Source organism: Olea europaea, unplaced genomic scaffold (assembly GCF_002742605.1).
Source record: "Olea europaea var. sylvestris unplaced genomic scaffold, O_europaea_v1 scaffold563, whole genome shotgun sequence".
Lineage (NCBI taxonomy): Eukaryota > Viridiplantae > Streptophyta > Magnoliopsida > Lamiales > Oleaceae > Olea > Olea europaea.
Window position 1 is genome coordinate 127,192 of NW_019263964.1, and position 10,364 is coordinate 137,555.

The 10,364-nt window shown below is 30.8% G+C and overlaps 1 pseudogene; it reads right to left on the minus strand.

The window, feature by feature from the left end:
• Positions 1-173: 173 nt before the first annotated feature.
• On the minus strand, positions 174-9,204 carry LOC111389115 (annotated as a pseudogene).
• Positions 9,205-10,364: the final 1,160 nt, after the last annotated feature.

Below are 10,364 nucleotides of genomic sequence, written 5' to 3' on the forward strand. Positions count from 1 at the left end.
CGGGGCATAGCCTAGTGGTGCAAAGGACAGGAGTGATGTTATCTCACGCCTTGCTGGCGGCTGCAGTGTGGGGGTTCGATTCCTGAAATATGGAATTGGACTTCTCGTAAGCGCAGTGTACATGTAGCTCTTGTTCCCTGACTTGTTTAGATACATCCGGCGACTTACCTTTCTCACAAAGATTTAGCGGCGGGGGGGGGGGGGGGGGCCCCCAAGGTTGGGGTTCACCCTTTTTTTTTTTTTTTTTTTTTTTTTTTTAAGGTAGTGTTTGATATGTATGGAATTCCATGGAAAATGGAATTGAAATTCTATCTTTCCATTTTTTTGGTGATTGATTGACATAAATTTCTTTGGAATTGATTTTCCAACTTTTGTTGCCACATCAACCAATGGTGGAATTGAAATTCCCACCAAATCCCACCATTTTTTTTTTTTTTTTGCAATCGAAACAAATTTTAAGAATTATTGTAATAAATTCTATCCCTTTAATTGACAATTTTCATATAAAACAAAGTCAAATGAACACAAAAAAATATATGATTTTCTTGTTTTTTTTTTTTATTTTTGCAATGGAAACAAATTTCATTCTCAAATACCAGTAAGTTCTATTCCTTTAATTAATAATATTCACATAAAATAAAGCCAAAGAAATACCAAAAATACTTTTATTTCAATATTTTTCACGTGAAAAATTATATCAATCAAACACAATAATTTACAATTCTCAGGAAAACAATTTCTAAGCAATTTAATTCCTTGAAATTTGTTTTCTTTCCATCCAAATTCATCTTTGCAATCAAACGGACCCTAAATGAAATCTCACTCAAACAAAGGGAATTACACTTTTTAAACAATGCAAACTAGACACACAGCTAAAGAAACTCTTACAAAAAGCATTAGCCAAAAAAAAAAAAAAAATTTCAAATTTGCCACTCCTTTTACACACTTCCATATGCATATTAATGTCTAAACTCTTTTATATTCAAGCTTTATTGTTTGCACTGATAACATTTGGTAAAGAGTCCAAATGTGCCAATTTGATGTATGAAATTCACCATACTTGCCCACCCCCCAAATCCAAAACCAACAATAAATACCCATACTACAACAAATATGTTCATGGAGTATAAGCCACCCCAAGCTCCAAGGAATCTTGGTGGTCTCTCAACTGCATTCTGTGAAAAACAGTAGAAAATTATACATTAGCTTACAACTGAATGAATAATTCAGGGAAGGAAAAAATAAAAGAAGTTTTAAGATAGTAAATCATTTAAAAGATTAATTTGTTAGAAATACGACAATTTTATTTTCAACACTTTCCCTACTTGCTTATCGAAATTGGTAACTGTTTGGATAGATTTTATAAATTGATTTATAAACTCAATTAAAATCAAAATTTAATTTCAATTGCACATTTGAAACTGCTACTCATCGTCCACACATTCGTTGAACCCACTAGTAGTCCTCTTATTAATTCTATTTATAAAACGTTTACAAGTTTGCCAAATGAAGTATAAAAGTCTAATACTTGCACTGAGTTGAACGACTGAATTTAATAAATCATTTAAGACATGGACGCCATTGAATATATAAATACGAATTTAGATATATTTCTTCACTCGCTAATAATTTAAACTCTTTATGATAGTTGAGGAGGTAACTTAACATGATATCTCTAATGAAATAGGCCTTACATTCACCTCTCATCTATAGTAATTTATGTAAATGTGAATCTACTACACACAAGTAAGCATGCTCAATATATAAATAAACACAAACTTTTCCAATATTTAACATTTAAACATTTTACGTTGCCTTCAAAATGAAATTTCAGACAACTATAAAATAAATAACGTTTTCTAGAGATCTGTGTAAAAATACCTATAATAACGTGATTATAAAATCAACATATATAATGAGTGTTTAAAATCATATTCTAAGCAACTTTTTTAGGGGAAGAATAGCATTGAACTTTGTGAAATATGTGGTTGAAATTAATGTTTGACTTTATTTGAACAGAAATGTCACATTTTACTAAGAAAACAAGATATATTCTTAGAAAAAAAAAAATAGAGACTGTTGAGGGGTGATGGGACAAAGCTAATCTTCCTCCTCCTCTTTCTTTCAAAACTTAGAAATATGGTCCAATACGTGATTTTCGCTAAACAAAATGGAAAATGATCTCAAATTTAAAAGAAAATGATATACTTTCTCATATTATTTCCATTATCACGTGATCATGTAATTAGTAGTAAAGTTACTTTTGTAGTTCTTTGTAATTTTTAAGGTTAAAATTATTTCATCTCGCTTAAATATAAACGATGAGGTGTCTTTGTAATGCACAAACCGCATGAGGGAATATATAATTGTTAAGGTTAAAAGTTATATTCACTTAAATATATTCTTTGTAATTACTTGAGGAGTCTTTTTTTTTTTTTTTTCCCTTGAAGATGAGGGAATATGACGAAAAATAAACCACAAGGGAGTTTTTTTAAGATTTTTTTTTTTTTTTTAAATTGGAGGTGTCTTTATAACCCCCAAAAATTATTTACTAAGTATCGTCGATTATGTTAAGCAACAATGACATAACACATCTTTATACAAATAATATTTGTAGTAATAAGTGTGTTTGGTTGTATTTAAAAGCGTTTATTATATATTTAAAAATGTGTAATAATTTAATTTCCATATGTAAATTTTGTTAGTCAAAACAAAATTTAATGAATTGTTCGACAAGATAAGTAACTTGAGTACCTCTCTAGCCGATGCAGAAGCAAATGTGATCATGTGTGCCAAGGCAGGAATTATGTAGACTGTGAAGCTAACAAGAAGCGATCCCACTGTGGAATTGATTGGACCAAAGAATGGAAAAATAAGTGCAAGAAACCATATGGAAATAACCACAGGTAATCTTGCTATTGCACGTTTGAACAAGCTTTTTGTGTCATGTACTCCAATAAATTTCTCCCACACAAAGTAAAATGGAATGCATGCAAATCCAAATGTAATAAACTGCACCAAAATAAATGAAATATTGTGAAATAAATTGTTTAGTAGTCAAGTTTGAATATGAAAAGAATTTTATAATATGCTCCTTTATATATTGATAGCAGGCAAGTATTTTTGAACTTTGGATGAAAAAGGATTACATAAAATGATGTGAAGCGAAAAAATTGGATAGAAAATTTGATTGTGTTTAAAAAATGACAAATGACAGAGTGACATATAGTATTATGTAACTTATTATGTAAATCTTAATGTACATGTAGCAAGGTCTAAAGAGCAATATTATTCATCACCACCGGTGTTCAACATCAATTTAGATATATTTATTTAAACACAAAATCATATGAATCATTTAATTGAACTTATAAAGTGTAGACATCTAGACTGATTTTGGATAATATTATTTTTCAAGAAAAAAAGACTATTTAGGGGTGATGGGACCAATCTAATCCTCCTCTTATTTTTCCTTCAAAATTTGGACCCATATTGTAATACATCTATCTATTTCGAGAAATATGGTCGAACATGTGATTTTCGCTAATTAACAATTGGAAAAGGATCTCAAACTTAAAGAAAATGATATTATTTCCATTACACCGTGCTCATGTAATTAGTAATAATGTTATTTTCATAGTTCTTTGTTTTATTGTTAAGGTTAAAATTATTTCAACACATTTAAATATATAAACAATTACTTACTTATTAATGCTTAGACTATTCTTTTTAATAATATTAACCGTTAACTCAAGACTTAATATGACTTATTAAAAGCCTATTTAATGAACCGTCAGATTCCAGATTGATACTCTCAAAAGAGAAAAATTAATCGAAATTTTGAATGGTTAAATACCTGATGAATAAGCATGAGGATGACAGCAGTGTCTCTAAAACCAGTTCTTGGGAGAAAACCAAAGGCATTGGCGTGGTATAGCAGCACATCTCCAAAAGCCCAATAAACAGCACTAGCCGATGGTAGGGTTAAAGTAAGCACATAAATTGTTGACATCAAGTATGTTAGCTTGAACTTTTGTGGTTTCCACATTGCATGCATTATTTCCCTATAAAAAGTTTACACATTATAATTAATTCACAGTTTAGAGAATTTTCCATTTAAGTGAAATTTTAAATCGGATCGACTAAAATAAGTATATGATTATGCTGCTACACACGTGCAAATCAAGGACAGTGAACAAGAAGAAAGGTTTCGTGAGATTTACAATTTTTCATCCGTACATTTCATCAACTTTTATTAAAATCTATTAAATTTTGATTTTAATCCCAATTAAACAAGTGCTATACACACAAAAGAAAAACTAGGACTAGTTTTTGTGATTTCTTCATCTTATATAAGAGAAAATGAAAGACAAATTAAGGGTGTGTTTGGCAGTGTGTTTATAAATAGGGATAAATAAGTGGCGAAGAATGTATTGTACTTGCGAATTTAATTAAATGTATGAAGAAAAAGTGATTTTATCAAAAGTAATTTTTGACCAAAATATTTTGTCCTCTTTCATTTAGATAAATGTAATATTTTGAGCAAATTTTGATAGAAGTTCATAACATGTATAGTTGAAAAGTTTTGGATCGTATAAAACCCTATTTGGTTTAATTAAAAATCAAAATTTTAGTAGCTTTTAATAAAAGTTAATGAAACGTGTCATTAAAATATTGATAATAGTTGTGGGCCCCATAAAATGTGTGGTTGAAAATAAATTTGAAAAAAAAATGAAAATCAAACAAAACTAATATAGGTAATTAAATTTAATTATTGACTATAATTAGGATCCGTTTGATTGTAATAATGAAATTTGGGTGGAAAAAAACGAATTCTAAGGAATTGAATTGCCTAGAACTTATTTTACTGAAAATTATCAATTAAATATGTTTGATTGGTATAATTTTTCACCTGAAAAAATGTTGAAATTTTAAATTTTTGGCATTTGTTTGACTTTGATTTCCATGAAAACTGCCAATTAAAGATATAAAATTTGTTATAATTGTAAATAAAATTTGTTTTCATTGTCGAAAATTTTAAAAAAAATTAAAAAAAGGTTGAAAATACTTTTTCACCAAAACCAAAGGAAAACAATTTTCTTAAAAATCAAGAAAATGGATCACGTGGGGATGAGGTGGAAAAACAATTCCATGAAAAATTTTGGTCATAAAATAACACATTTGGATGAAAAATAAAAAAAATTTCATGGAAAATGAAGGGTATCAAACTGTCACTTAGATTTTATCGTTTAGACAAGTAGAAACACCTTACCAATATAGGCTAAAATATGAAAAACATGCCACCGGCTTTGAAGGAAGCATGTTCCCATCTCGTAGAAAGGTGCTACCAGATATAATGCGTGCATGTGTCATGTCCATATTCAGACATATAATCAAAAGTAAATAGTGGACACGTTGTGTGAGTGTGTGTGAGAGAGAGGGAGAGACATTTGAAGACGAAATTTTGAAAAATGAAAATAGGTGGAATAAGAATTTTTTTTTAAATGGGTGGAATAGAGTTTTTTTTTTTTTTTAAATGAGTGGTTGACAAAGAATGAAAAATTTTCGATTTACGTTTAATATTATTTTATGAAAGATTGTGTGGTTGAAAATAGGAGAGAGAAAAATAGAATATAATGTAATGGAATTTAATGGGGTCCAAACGGGAGCTAAGTTAAATAAGATTATATTCATTTTTAGATGAGATGATTCAATTGATTAAATATAAATACAGCATTTGAATCTTGTTATAATGTATTGATAAAAACTGTGCGCATATCAAGAAACAACGACAAGCTCAGACGAGATGAAACGTGTCGATCTTATACTATAAGAAATCCAAGAAATAGGAATAATTGTGTGTTTAAGAGAAAGATACTTGGAAGATGTGACTTAGTCAAATAATTTTTTTTTATTTTTTTAGACGAGATGATTCAATCGACTAAATATGAATATGGCATTCGAATCTTGTTATAACGTATCAATGAAAATTGTGCATATATTAAGAAACAATGAATTAGGGCTTAGACGCGATGAAACGTTCTGATCTTATACTTTAAGAAATCCAAGAAAGACAGAAAATTGTGTAAGAGAAAGACATTTGAACATGTGATTCAGTTAAAATAAATTAAGAAGAAGAAGAAGAAGAAGAAGATTATTTTTCTAGTTTTAGATGTGATGATTTAATCAACTAAATACGAATGAACCTTGCTACATGTACACTATCGTGTACATTTTAGTTTACACTTTGTCACATGGCATTGTCCTATTGAACTGTTTAAATACCAAACAGTTTTTCCATCCAATTGACACTTGATAACAATGCAAGTGTCAATCAAAGTGTCAAAAATCAGTGTACAAATAGCAAAGTTCAATACAAATATGTCATTCAAATCTTGTTAAATGAAAATTATGCACATATCAATAAACAATGAATTTGGGCCTAGACGAGATGAAACGTGCTGATCTTACACCTTAAGAAATCCAAAAAGTACATAAAAAAAAATCCATAAATTTTTGGTGAAACTTACACTGTGACAGCATGCCCACCAAATGTGTAAAGAATGTTTGTGTTCCCAGTGAAGTAGAGATCCATTTTGGTTGGCCCTGAATGCTTTGCTCCCTCTACCTTCAAAATTAGTCATTAATTAACTAATAATATTTTTTATATATGACACAACATATTTAATTAAATCCTTAATCGAGCCAAAGTTCCACTTTAGTACTACTATTTAACAAAATATAGTAACAAAAACAATGTACCTTTCCATGGAGGAGAGAAGCAACAGTAAGGTACCATGCTGTGTAAGTTGTCATGACAAGACCAAGAAATGACCAAATTCTAAAGTTATGGAACGACGGGATGAAGACTGTAGTGACACAACAAGCTCCAAATATATATTTCCAAGTTCTCTTATCAAGGTTGTTATTTATATAATAGATGTTAGTCCAGAGCCGGTCCTATGTTTGATGGGCCCTGAGGCAAACGATGAAAATTAGGCCCCCCAACGACAAAATTCAAATGTGTATTAAGAATGTTGTTTTGTTGTGGGATTTAAGGATGTTGTTTTATTGTTGGATAATTAGTTTTGGGCCGGCACACCTTATTTTAGGCCTGCTCACCTTATTATTAAAAAATCATAATAATAATAAATTGTGGGGGCCAAAATTAGGCCCCTAATGGTCATGGGCCTACGAAAAATATAATTATTAGAAATAAAATATATAGATGATTCGAGTTAAAAACCCATGTCATTTTTTTCGATACGCACGTAGTTGGGTTAAAAACCTATTTGTTATTGAACTTATTCTATTGGTTCAATCTCGTGATCGAACTCTATTTTGTTTCATTCTAGACACTTTATCTAATTGTCTTTTGAAAGTAATGGAATTATTAACTTATTCGATAAAAATGATGTTATGTCTTTAAAGTATATTAATGCATTAGCTTTTATTTTTTTTTTTCTTCTTCTAAGACCAAAGCTTTAGTATACTGGTCCAATTGTCAACGAATAATGCCATCTAGCACCAGTATTAGTCACATATAAGTGATATGACAACTTAAATGTAATTCATTTTCCTATTTTTAAAGTGATCTATTAACTAATGACATTTTCACGTCATCTAAACCAGTGCTTAGCACTAGCAGTACTAAATAGCATTACTCATTTTGCCAAAAATTGTATTTAATAAATGTAATCCTCAATAAGAATAAAATTCAGTGTCTAAACAGAAACAAAAATGAAAATTCATGAATAATAGTGTTTTAACCCCACCTCATACCAGTTCCATCTCTCATAATCGACTATAACCAGAGTGAGTGAGTATTTATTTATTTTTGGGTATAAAAGTTGTATTAACACCTAATTCAAGTCGAGAATATATCTTAAGAAGATATATAGAACTTGGTTCCATTTATGGGGTTAAATTATTGCTTACATTTCCAAAAAAGGAAAAATAGTAAGTGGATCCACCTTGCACAAGCCATTAACTGAATCACAAATCCAAAGAGAAGAAAAGAGCAGTTGAAAAAGAGGCGAATGTTTCTCCAATGCTTCCCCATTAGCCCATCAAGAACTTCAAACCACTGCATCAAAATCAAATTAAACAAGCATTTCAATAAAGAAATAAATAATTAATCGAAAGATTATACGAAAATTGCGAAAATTTAAAATTCGAAATATTGATCCATAGAAATGATATTGAACGTGTGTTATAATTTCATCATTCCATTCAGAAGTGATATGGTGATCTGGTCGACAACTAAATATTGATCAATAAATTTATGTAATTCTTGAGACAGAAGTCAAAAAATAACATAAGTCGTTACCAACATAAGTCGTTACCAAGTAGAATGTTCATAAACAAAAAAGTAAAGAAATATGTAAATACCTGAATTACATGGTTCCTAAAATCAACGTTTTCTCTTTCTTTTCTAGTTCTGTATTCAACATAAAGAACACTTATAAGATAAACAGTCCAGCTGCCCATCAAACCATAGAACAGTTGGAAAATAATTCCAGACACCATTCCTAGTTGTGAAAATTAGTAAGGCAGCGTGAGAAGCACTTGTGCTACCTACACCCAAAAAAAAAAAAAAAAAAAAAAGCAAATTTTTTTTACTTCTTCTCGAATAATTGTTCTAGCACCACATTTGAACATGCTTAAAAGTTACTTCTCTAAAAAGTTAATTTAAATATTGTTAGCAGAACAAGTAATATCGAAAATGCAAAATAAATAACTTAAAAGTAAGTTCGAAACGTGCCTGATTAGAAGCACAGCTAAACCATGCATCATAGACAGAACCTCCATGCCAAAACAGATTAGAAAACTTGGTTTTAATGGAGTCTGATTTTGGTTCTTCTCTTTCCACCTCTACATAGTTTCCTGCAACTATAGTTTCCACCTTTTCTGAAGCCATTGCTGATTGCTGTATTTGTGCAGTTAAGTGTATGTAAAGAGGCTATATAAATAGATGAACTGATCAAGATTTCTCATTCTCTCTCTTCTTTATTAGTATTTCATGTGCAATGATTGTCGATTGAGTTACCTTCGAAGGTGTTGTGATTCTCCGATCACGAAAAGAGAATAAAAGAGGAAAAACAATTTTATTTCTATTTGAATAGAATTTACAACAGAGTTTACAAACTAAAAAACCTCTCAAAAGAGTCTCTCTAATCTTTCTTTTTTTTCTCTCTTCTCTATCCTATTTTTCTTCCTCTCAAGGGACATACACATTCTCTTTATGGTAGCTCATATTTATAGAAAAATTTTGGCTACAAACCATCATAAACTTGTGGCCAAAAAACCAATCAAGAATTGCGGCTAGAGAATTTCATTTCAAATTGTCTTCTTGCATAGATTTTTTCTCCATTAAGCAATTGAAGTTGTGGCCGTCAAAAGGTGGAGAGTTTTAATTCAAATTTTCTTCTTCATCCATGCATGTGGATTCTTCTACATTAAGAAAATGAAATTCAACAATTTCGGCTAGAAGGAGCTAGAAGAAACTTGATTAATATGCGGCTGGAACATATCAATTCTCCCCCTCCAGTCGCATTTGAATCAATTGCTATCTGACAACCAATCCATCTATGTCTCTACATAGCTCTAGCTTCTCCCTTAGAACCACCTTTGTTAACATATCTGCTGAATTCTCATTTGTGTGAATCTTTACTAGTCTCAACAGCTGTTGATCTATCACTTCTCTTATCCAATGATAGTGAATGTCAATGTGCTTTGTTCGAGAGTGATACATTGAGTTCTTACTCAAGTCAAGAACACTCTGTCTGCCACAATGTACTTTATAATCTTTCTGCTTGATCCCTAGTTCTTGGAGAAATCGCTTTAACTACAACATTTCTTTACCTGCTTCCGTCGCTGCAATATATTCTGCTTTTGTTGTAGATAAAGCAACACACTTTTGTAGTCTTGACTGCTATGAAACAGCTCCCCCTGCAAAAGTGTAGAGAAATCCTGAAGTAGATTTTCTACTATCAAGATCTCCCGCCATATCTGAATCTATATAACCTTCCAAGATTGGATCAGCTCCCCCGTAGCACAGACATATCTTTGATGTACCTTTGAGGTACTTGAGAATCCACTTGACTGCCTCTCAATGTTCCTTTCCAGGATTAGAAAGAAAATGACTCACCATGCCTACTGTATGGGCAATATCTAGCCTTGTACATACCATGGCATATATCAGGCTTCCAACTGCTGAAGAATAAGGTATCAATGACATCTCCTCTATCTCTTTCTTGGATGAGGGGCATGAATTTTTGCTCAACTTGAAGTGGTTGGCCAATGGAATGTTGACAGGTTTGGCATTATGCATGTTGAGTCTCTTGATCACTCGTTCAACATAC